The following is a 12,146-nucleotide window of genomic DNA, read 5'->3' on the forward strand; positions in this document are numbered from 1 at the left end:
GTAATGTTCTTTATAGCATTGTTAGTGAATACATAGATCTCTTTTATTTATTGCCCCTTTGTTGCTATCAAAATGGGGTTAAGGCAATATATTAAATAGCTATAATCTTTTTACAATCTGCTTACCATATCTCTCTTCCCTCCATCTCTCAGGGAGAAGCTACTTTTCTTAATATTGTTTAACAGTAATACATAATATTCAGTACAGTTTTCTTTCTTGGATACAAGATAGTCAAAAATTATGTTAATGTTTTATATATATTACAACACTTATAATACTTCCTTTTAAGCCTATTATTCTTCATTTATATATATGTTAATAATGGCTTCCTATTAGGATAATATAGGTGTCATAATATTGTTTCCTCTTTCTTCTAGATCTGCCTTAGATTTCTTCAAGGTATGTATAGGTTTTTAGGCTTATCAAGATGTTGCTTATAGAATTCTTTTAGAAGTATTTAAACAGGTTTATAAAAATGTTTATAAGGTTTTTAAATCTAGTTTTTCTTTCTTAATTATCTTTCTTATTTAATAAGATATTTTATTTCTTTATCCATTTTAATTAAATTTATAATCTTATTTATATTATATTTATTTATTATTTTGGCTTTATTAGCTTCCTTCAAGATTATTATAAGGTCTAGTAAGGAATGATCCTTAGAACAATATGGCTTAATAAATGAGACATGAAATATATTATGGATTTACCATTTTGTAAGGAATTTAAATCTTATAATAATAGGTAATATTATCTTAAAAATCTGGAAGGAGCCTAGTAATTTATGATTAAATTTTTTAGCAGGTCTTTTAGTTTTGATGTTTTTTTTGTTTAGCATTACAAATTAATCCCTTTTAAATTTGGAGGTATTTTTTTACTTCTTGTCTATATATTTCTTCATCCTTTTTTAGGTTTTTTTAAATATTATTTAAGTTTCTTTATAAAGTTTAGTTATTCAATGGGTATATAATTTACTAATAAAATATTTATATCCTTTTTATGAAAGATTATTTATTATAAAATAATATTTATAATTAATATAAAAAGATATTATTTAGGACAAAAAGGATTATATATTATTATAAATAAATTTAATTATTAATAATAATTCTATTTAATTATCCATTTCTTAATTGATAAAAGTATATAAATATGTTTTAATAATTTAATTAATTTAAAGGTAAAATATTATATTTATTTAAGATTTAATCTTTAATAATTTTAAAAAAGAATTTCAGAAGTTAGATATAAAATATGAATCTCTATCTGAGATTATGTTTAAAGGTAGGCCGTATATTTTCCATATTTCTTTAACAAAAATTTGGGTTAAATATTCAGCCTTTTATTCTCCTTGTTTAAATAGAATAAAATGGGCCATTTTAATAAAGTAGTCTATTATTACCTAAAATTGATTATAATCTTCTAATATGGATAAGTCTATAATAAAGTCCATAGAAATTAATTACCATAGAATATAAGGTAATTCTAAGGGTTATAATTTCCTATAAGATGAATATCTTAATACTTTATTTCTTTAATAATTTAGGTAACCTTCTATATATTACTTAATCTTAATATCCATTTTTGGCCACTAAAAATTCCATTATATAAATTTAACCATTTTGATTTGGTCCATATATTTTATTATTTTAATATTATATTTTAATTTAAAAATATTATGTTTTAACTTAGGATTATTAGGTATTTATAACCTATATTTATAATATAATAATCTTTAATTTAAGATATAATTAAGTTTTTTAAATTATTTAAATCATTTTTAATATAGTTTATCTTTTTCTATTACCTTCTGGACTTCTTTTAGAAATGATATGTTCCATTCCATATAAAGAATATTCTAAATTCTCAGAAATGATATTATGTGACAAACCTATGCCTTAAAAAGGTATAATTATTATGAGATTAGCTAATCCGGGATATCTTGATTTGAAGGTAATAATATTAATAATAGGTCAAATAATTAATTAGATCTTATTCATTAAAAAAGCTTGGAATCCTTTTATTATATTTAAAAAAATAATCTTAAATTAATAATTAAAAAGTTATAAAAAAGTGATTAAATATATAGGAGATTTTTTTTTTATATATCTTTTATTTAAATGGTTTCTATCTTTTAGATAAAGACTTTTAAAGATCTTTTCTTTATTTATTTTTGTGATATTTTTAGAGATCTCCAGAAGTTATTATATAAACCTTGATATATAGTCTTTATTATTTTTATAGAAATCTTCTTTAATTAATTATTTTAATCTTATTAAATCTTTATTTTTTAATCTTTTTTTTATTAGGTTATAATATTATTCCCTTCCTTTTAAAATTCTTATCTTAAAGATTTTTTCAGTATGTTTTTTCTTCCTTTCCTATTGTATTTCTGTTAATAATTATGGCTAATCATATATTAAAACCCTTTTAAAAACCTTAAAAAATGTCTTTAATCAAGAATCATCATTAATTAATGATGGTTATATGACAACACAGCCTATTGTACCTTAATACCTCCGTACATAAATAGGTAGACCTTTATACATAACCTCAAAAAAGACTCTTTCTTCCTTAAATATCATAATACACATCATCTCATCCTTAATTACTTTATTTTATTTATTATATTGTTTTTTATTTACATACATACCTACTAACATTAATCAATATTATTAAACATTAACAATATAGATTAACAAAGTCAGAAAAGTCACTACCACTTTAATTAAAAGAATATCCTATGATAATATAAGTAATAAAAGCACTTTTTTTCTATATACATTTACCATCATCAATCATATCAAAAAAAAAAACAACCAGAGACCTTAATATAAGATATTACCCAGTAATTTATAAAGCAACCATCCACATCTTTAATAAACCTATAAAACTTCAATCTTAAATTAATAATAATTAGAAAAGAATTGATTAATCTATTAAGAATAATCATAAAATAATCCCTTTCTTTAGTTAATTAATTTAATCCTATAATAATCAGATGATAATAATTTGACCCAGATATAATGAATATTTATAAAAAGGTAACATAGATATTAATGATGCTTGTAGAATTTGAAATAACAGATATAAACTTATTTAATGTTCAAACAGCAGAAGAAATCCTTTAAAATTACCAAAAATGATTTAAAGATTTTACAACTAATAACTTTAAGATAATACCACCTAACCTACAGTCAAACCTGAAGAATATATTCATAAGACAAGGCATATATATTAAAAAAGCCAATAATAGATATTCTAATATATTTACTAACCTTATCATAACTTAAATATTACTTATTTAAAATATAAAAGAATTAATTATAATTAAATAGAAGTAGCCAGATATGCTAACATAAAAGATTTTAATAATCATAATTAACTAAAAGATAATTTATTTAAAATTAATATAAGGCTAATCCTAACTAACATCTATTTTTAATTAAATAATAACCAAATCTTTTATATAATAGATATCATTTAAGAAAATCATGTTAATAAAGAATCCCATCCTATTATCATTCCCTTAATAACCCCTTAAAACCCCATTTCAACCAAGATAAAAAAGGCAATCAATACCACTAATGATAACAGGCATATAAAATAAATAAACAAGATCCTTTATGACAGGAACAAAAGGCAGACCATAATCCCAAAGGTCAATAATAGCTAGTCCCAATTCTATATTACCTCATTTATCATTATATCCATAACCTAGTCCTATTAATAATCCTTTAATAATATCTAATAAACCTCTGTCAATATAGCTTCTACCAGCATCTAACAACCCTTTAATATCTAATTAATAAATATCTCCACCATTCTTTCCCTCTCCCTTATTTATTAATTATCCATACCTATATCTACCAAATTACCTTCTAATAGGCTACCTAAAATACCCTAATTTAGGTTTCCAACTTAGATATAACCCATTATTCAACCCAGGTTACAACCCATAGGCAACCCCTAACCCATTTAAATAAGAATCCCTTTTTTCACAATTATATCCAATAATAAAAAGGGATCCTATTTTTGGAAAGATAGTACCTTTTTAAAAAGGACAGTAAAGGAACCAATATATTACCCCTAGGCAAGACCCTACTTAAACCTTAGGATATCAATTACTTATAACACAAATGTAAGAAGAGTAAAGGTTTATATATATAATAAAAGATTTTATTTCTTACTCCCTAACGGGATAATTACCTATGTTAAGAAGTGAAAGGCATAGGTAGATATCCATATCCATTAATAACCAAGGAGGATAAATTTATTATAATATCCCATTAACAAAAATCCAGAATAAAATATGTTCCTTAATCATTATAAAATAATTTAAAAAGATATAGAATAAAGAAAATAATTATATAGATAAAATATATAACATTTTTAAAAATAAATTCTAATTCTTTTTGGACATATATTACATTATTAACATATAACAAACCTAATTCTGTATAATATTTTCTATAATCTTATCTAAAAGGATAGCCATTTATTTCCTTTATAATATCCTTTAATATTAATATTTTATTAATATATATCTTATTATAAAATAACATTTCAATATAAAATAAAATAAAATCTAATATTATTATAACTAAATGTCAATTACTTTCTTTAAAATGAAAGTTAAAAAGTAACATAAAGACAAATCTAACCTAGAAATATTCTAAATCATGCTTAACAAATTTACCTTATATTAACAAACATTAAGATCAGATTTCAAAAAAGAATAGTAATTTATTATAATAATATATTAAATATAATATACCTTTTTTAAATTATCTTACTAATTTAAAGATTTAATTAATAAATTCTGAACATCCATAAGTATCTTTAAGAACATAAAAGGAGCCAGATAATTCTTAATGAACAAGGATAATAACTTTAATAATAAATTATTCTATATTAATTAAAAATATTATTAAAATAAAAAAGGTAGAAAATATAAAACTAAATAATAAAATTATATATGGAAAAAAAGATATTAAATATATAAAAAGAAAGGATATTGATTTATTAAACATTTGGAATGAAAATAAGAAAAAGCCAGATTATTATAATAAATGAGATAAAGTTAATTAAAAGGAAGTTATATGATTTTCCTAACTAAATATAAGGGGTTTAATAGGAAAGATTTAGATATTAAGAAGGAAGAAAATAATAAACCTATCTTGGAATAGATGTTAAAAGATAAGGAAGATAATTAATTTATAATAATAATCTACCTTTTAAATTAGGTATTTTAATATCATATTATATCTTTATAACTTATAAATAAAGAATCCTAGATTAATATTAATTTTATCCTTGATTGATATGTTAAAAATATCTTTTAAGGAATCATGCCTGATATAGGAATAGCTTATATATCTATAATAGGAAAGGGACAATACCTAGCCTTAACCAAGGAATACTTAGAGTAATAATTAATTATAAATATTAATAAGGTAAGGAAAGTAAATATTTAATTTAGAAATGGATTATTAATTAAATTATTAAGAACTATTATAATTATAATATTATTTAAAAAAATAGATTTTTATATAATAGAAATTGATATTCTATTTTTGTTTTTTCTTAAAGATATGGATTATATAGGAATATATTTAAATGATATTATTAATTAATTAATTTATAAGAATGGGATTATAATCCTTATCATATATAAATGAGGATATTTATGGTTTTAATTAAATAATTTAATCTATTTTATAGAAATGGAATTATAAAGAATATATACCCAATTTGGTTACTTATTTATTAACAAACTTTATAACTTATTAGAAAAGGTAGGATATGATATTAAAATAAATAATATTAAAGAAATTAATAAGTTTTATCATTATTATTAAATTAAAAATAAAATATCCTAATAATTCAAGTTTAATTTAAAGGATCTAGATCTCAATTTCAATTATAAGATTATTATAAATGTCATATATCTGGATGAATAATTAGTATTATATATGATTAATATGGTTATTAATTTCTAAATGGTAAGATTCCTAAAGATAGTTTTTATTAAGGAGATTTAGGAAATATTGAAGTAGTATTAGATAAATATTTATTTAAGACCCTTAGATGTTATCATATATAATGCAGGGATGAATTTTGATAATATGGATTTCAGGAATGAAACATGATTTACTAGGATCATCTATAAGTAAATACCTGTAAAAACATATTAATTAATTAATAAAATTAAAGAATATCATAGCCTAATCTACCAAATATATAAAATTATATTAAAGGAAATCCAAGGATCATAAACATTATGTTTTTAAATGGTAATTAAGGTTATAAATGATATTATAAATCCTGATAACTTTATCCTTATTCTATTAATCTTTAATGCTTATTTAAAAATTAATATGGATTTACCTCTTATATTATCTTAAATATAATAGATATAAGTGATTTAGAAGGTAATAATAAAAATTAAAAAGGTTAAGATATAATGAATAATCTATGATGTATTAAATATATATAATAGATCTAATATTTAAAGGACCTTATTGTGACAAACCTATGCCTTGGAGAGGTATAGTTATTGCTGGATTAGCTAATCCAGGGTTTCTTAATTTGAAGGTAATAATATTAATAATAGGTTAAATAGTTAAATATGTTTTTATTTATTAGAAAGGCTTGGAATCTTCTTATTATATTCGAAAGAATAGTTTTAAATTAATAATTAAAGAATTATAAAAGAATAATTAGATATATAGGAAACTTTTTTTTTATATATCTTTTACTTAAGTAGTCTTTGTTCCCCAGATAGAGACCTCTAGAGACCTCCTTTTTGTTTATTTCTGTGATGTTCTCAGAAATCTTCTCTCTATTTATTTTTATAACACTCTTAGAGACCATCAAAGGTCATTATATAAGCCTTGATATATAATCTTTATTACCTTCATAGAGATTTCTTTTTAATTAATTATCTTGGTCTTATTAGGTCTTTATTTCCTAGCTTTCCTTTTATTAGGTTATAATATTATTCCCCTCCTTTTAAAATTCTTATTTTAAGGATTTTTCTTAATATATCCTTTCCTTCTTTTCCATTACATTTCTGTTAACAATCATAGTCAATCATATATTAAAGCCTTCTTAGAAATCCCAAAAGGTATCCTCGACTAAGAGTCGTCATTAATTAACATTTATTATTAGAGATCTAAATATTAAGATTATGTTTTATAATTACTATTTTAATAATAAGTTAGATTACATTATATTAGAAAATATAAAAGGATATTTTCAATATAAATTTGCCAATATTTTCTATAATAGAACATATATTTTATTTAATTTTTTTTATTATATTTAAAATAAATATATTTACTTTTCCAAAAAAAAGGCTAATATCTGGCAAGAGTTTTAAATGATATTTGATTACCAAAAAGAACTTTCTATTCATCTTATATACATTAAACAATTATAGGAGATACTAAAGAAAAAGGGAATGAAAATAATTTAATATAACTTTCTAAATCTAGAAGAAATAAAAGAATAGGAATAACTAACCATAGAAAAGAAGAAAATAAAGGTATAAATTAATGTTGCTTTTTCAATTAACCCCTTCACCAAGTTTTTCCTTAAAGATATAAATTTTGATATTCTATTAATAATTAATTTAGGTTTTAATGATAAAAACCCTTAATTAATATCTAAATTTTTTTATTTATAAAATATTCTTATAATTTCCAGATATTATTCTCTTCCAAATAATTAAGCCATTTAATAAAATATTTGATCTAACCATTAATAATCTTAGAATCTTAAATGGCCTTAATGTTATATTCTTTTAGATCCTCTTCTAATTTAACATTTCCCTTAAGTTTGGCATTTTTAAACATTGATTTAAACATAATAACATAAAATATATTAATTTTTAATTTCATATTTGTCAACAATTATAAATAATAGTTCATATTTGAAAGGACTTCCTTAATTAAGAAAGGTCTTAATTTCTTAAAATTTAATTTCTTATTTAATTTTTTAATTTAAATCTATAATATTTTTAATATTAAATATTACTTATCTTATAAGAAATAAACCTTATCTCCCTTATATAAAATTAATCCTTTAATTTTTTTTTTATTATAATATATTACTATTTATTTCTATAAAAATTTAAGATATTATTTAAATTTAATTTATAATATTAGAATTCTAATAATAAATATTTCTATTTAAGATGATATTACTTCCAATTCTAGGATAATCTTATTTATTAATAATTCCTATTCTATATTTATTTATTATCCATATAGTATTTTCTATGGTGACATCCCGGTGGTATCATTTACTAAAATATTATATAAAAATATAATAAATAATAAAAATTCCATCTAATTATCTTATTCATAATCAACATAATTCCATAGGTATTACTCTAATATCTAATTTAATTACTCTATTTAACCATCAATCTAAAGATAAATTATTATAAAAAGCTTTTATTTAATCCTTAGTCTTTTCATTAGGCCAACCCAAAATTTCAAGATAAAGAACTTATTTCTATTTAAAATAATTTTCTTTAATAACCTATATTTATTAAAGACCTTTTTAACAAATTTAAAAACCAAATCTTTGGTTATATAGATTTCCTTAAATAATATAAAATACCTATATTTTATGAGTTTATCAGTAATAACCCATATACTATCATATTCCTCTTTGGTTATTAGATATTATGATTTAGATAACTTAATAATAAAATCCTATATGATAATATCCTATGGTTTATGTTTAGCTTTCTTAATCTTATTATAAATATTACAATTTAAGATAACCTTCTTAATTATCCCTTTGATTCTTAAAAAATCATACATTTCCTATAATTATATAATTGTCTTAAAAATTCCCAAATATCCATATAGAAAATATTTATATACCTCTCATATAAATTCTTCCTATAATATTAATAATATATAGATTTTCCTATTATATAATATCATATCCTTAATAGTAAAATCCTATATTAATAGAATATCCTTAATTTATAAAGTTTTTTTCTTAATCCTTTATTCCCATTTATATTATAATTTAATTAGATATATTATTAATAATACTAGGATATTATTGGATATTTCCTGGAATATTATCCCTTTTTCTTTGATTTCTTTAATATTAAAACCCTTTAATTTATTAAGAATATCCATCTAGATATTCTTTTTTCCCTTAATATAATAGATTTTAAAATTGAAATGTATAAAATCATCTATCTATCATAATTATCTATTATTAAAAACCTTAATAATTATAAGAAACTTAAAATTACAATAATTTAAATAAATTTCCAAAGGTTTAACAATTCCTGATACCTATGGTTTCCATTTCTTTAATATTTGATAAATAATTATAAATTCTTGATTATATATTTTATATCTTATTTCTAATTTTTTAAAGGTTTTGGAAAAATAAATGATTAAATATTATTTTCTATCATCTTTTAATTACTCCAATATTATTTCCATTATTCCATTTAAAATATTAATATATAATCATTTCCTTTTATTTAAATTAAATAATTTTATTATTAAATTTTTTATTATAATCTTTTTCATTTCTTAAAATACCTTTTTTATCTTTTATATCCATTTAAAATCTTTTAGATTTTTAATATATATTATAACCATTATTAATTCCATAATTTTCTTAAAATCCTTAATTAGGGCTTTATTATAATTATAAAAACCATAAAAAATTTATATTTCTATAATGGTTTTTGGGGTTGGTTATTCCTTAATTATAAATATTTTAGATTTCTAAATCTTAATTCTTTTTAAAAAGATTATATATTTAAGATAATTAAATTTTTGCATAAAAAAATTATTTTTATTTAGATCTATAAAAAGTTTAATTTTTTTTAAAGTTTTGAATATTTTATATATATCTTTTTTATATTATTTTTAATTTTTAAATAAATTAAAATATTATTTAAATATATAAAAATACTTTTTTTAAAGAATTATTATAAAATATCTTAGATTATTTATTAAAAGATAATTAATATATTTATAAATCCAAATAATATTATTAAATATTTAAAATAACCATATAATATTTTAATAACTATTTTCCATTTATTTTCTTTAATAATTTATATAAGATTAAAGGTAAATTTTAGATCTAATAATGTAAACCATTTATCATCATTTATTTTTTCCTTTAGGTTTTTAATATATAATAGAGGATATCTATTTTTAACCATGATTTTATTTAATTATTGGTAGTTGTAAATATCCCTTTATATTACTTTTCTTTTTTTATTTAGCTTAAATATTCTATCATTATTTTTTTTAGATATTAAAAAAACTGGATATCTTATTGATAATTTTGATTTTTATATAAACTCTTTTATTTCCTTATTTTGGAATATAATATATAAGACTTCAAATTTATTCTAATTTAATTTATAAATCTAATATAATTTTAGATATTTTTTTTCTTTCAATATTATTTTATGGTTATATTGATTATATTCCAATATACCTATATCCATATCTAGATTATCCTGGAATAACTTTAAAAACATTTTTACATATTTTTCTTTAATTTTGATTTATTTTTAGTTATTTAATTCTTTAATATTTATATATTATATTATAAGATATAGAAATATAAAATATTCTTTTATAAGATTGCCTATTTATATTTATTATAATTACTATTTCAATTTATTTAAATTAGCCTCTTTCCAATATTTAAAGGCTAAATCTTTTTCTGGCTTATTTTAATAGAATTAATTATATACCCAGTTAATTCTTAGATTATTAATTTTAAACCATATGTTTTTTAAAATTAATTTATAGTTTATATTAATAAGATTGAAAAATATTAACTTTTAGTATCCTTGGATTAAGATAGAGAGAATTGTAGTTTTTCTTTTGATTTTTCTTCTATTATAGGTAATAAGGCTTTCGTTAATGTTGTTGATTTGGTAAGATATCTTTTTTTTTAATATAATATTCTATATATATTAATTAATTTTAAATAGATTAAATTGATTATATATCTTGAATTAATTAAGGTATTAAATTTATATCTTTTCTATATTATTTTTATAATTAAATAGGGTTCTTTGGCTGTTCTTATTGAACATATTGGTTTAATTTTATTTAATATTATTTATAAGATTTTTAGTAATTTCTCTACCATATCTTATTATTTATTAATTATATTAATCATTTTTTATAACAGGTTTATTAGTTGTTTAATTCTTTTTTAAAGAATTATAATTTTATTTTCTAAATGTTATATTTCTTTTTAAAATTGGTTAATTATCTTTTTATATTGTAGTAATGTTTATTCATAATATCTATCCAGGACAGTATTTAAATATTAAGCCATTTGCTTTAAATATCCATAGATAAACTTAATTAAGGTGATTATATCTTATTTTTCTTTATAAAGTAATGTATAGGAAACCTTATATATGTTCCTGTAATATCGTTGTACAAATTCCCGGTCCTATCTATTTTTGATTATCCCTTTATAATCCAGATTTTTAAGTGTATTTAGGGTAAATAGTTCTGGTATTTCTTACCTTTTAAATATTTTTTTAGTAATGGTCTTGTAGGCTTTTTTACAATTCCATCTCCTATATTTTTAGGTTTATATTTCATTACTTTTAGATATATATTTTGAATCTATTAGGTTATTAAGATTATAATAATAATAATCTATTTGCTTAATTAACCATATATGATATATCAATTTTGGTTCCGGGATTTGATTTTATTTTTTCTTATTATTGGAATCTTATTAATTTTATATTATTTATTAATATAATTATATTTTATTAAAATATATTAGAATAATATTCTTATCTGATAATAATATAATAAAGATATTCTAATTATCAATCTATATTAAAAACATTATTTCTTTTTCCATTTTTCCTTCTATATTCCAATCCATATCCCATAATGATCTTTATTCATCTAAAAACGAATTAGATTCTTCTAAAAAGATATTCATTTTTTTTTTTTCAAAATTTCTTATATCTATTATATTAAGATTCCATAATTAATTTATTTAATTCATAAAACTTTTCATTTTTATTTATTAGGTAATTTTATTATAGTTTAATAATAGGCTTTCTTATTCTTCCTTTTTTTTGATAATATTAAATATTCTTA

Source organism: Hypoxylon trugodes (assembly GCF_022578975.1).
Source record: "Hypoxylon trugodes strain CBS 135444 unplaced genomic scaffold F4822scaffold_10, whole genome shotgun sequence".
Classification (NCBI taxonomy): Eukaryota; Fungi; Ascomycota; class Sordariomycetes; order Xylariales; family Hypoxylaceae; genus Hypoxylon; species Hypoxylon trugodes.